The following is a 248-nucleotide window of genomic DNA, read 5'->3' on the forward strand; positions in this document are numbered from 1 at the left end:
ATTGTTACCACCACTCTCATTACCACCACCATCATCATCACCATCTCCACCACCACCATCGTTACCACCACCATCATTACCACCACCACCACCACCACCATCGTCACCACCACCATCATTACCACCACCATCATTACCACCACTCCCACCACCACCATCATTACCACCACCATCATTACCACCACCTCCACCACCATCATTGTTACCACCATCTCCACCACCACCATCTCCACCACCACCATCGTTAC

General features: G+C 52.0%; 2 protein-coding genes across 4 annotated transcripts in view; one reads left to right on the top strand and one right to left on the bottom strand.

The window, feature by feature from the left end:
• ANTXR1 (ANTXR cell adhesion molecule 1) overlaps positions 1–248 on the bottom strand; it is a 219166-nt gene that overhangs the window by 209068 nt on the left and 9850 nt on the right. The window lies entirely within an intron of this gene.
• Positions 1–248, top strand: part of GKN2 (gastrokine 2) — a 69164-nt gene that overhangs the window by 8687 nt on the left and 60229 nt on the right. The gene's annotated exons all lie outside the window — the stretch shown is intronic.

Source organism: Equus quagga, chromosome 5 (assembly GCF_021613505.1).
Source record: "Equus quagga isolate Etosha38 chromosome 5, UCLA_HA_Equagga_1.0, whole genome shotgun sequence".
Taxonomy (NCBI): Eukaryota; Metazoa; Chordata; class Mammalia; order Perissodactyla; family Equidae; genus Equus; species Equus quagga.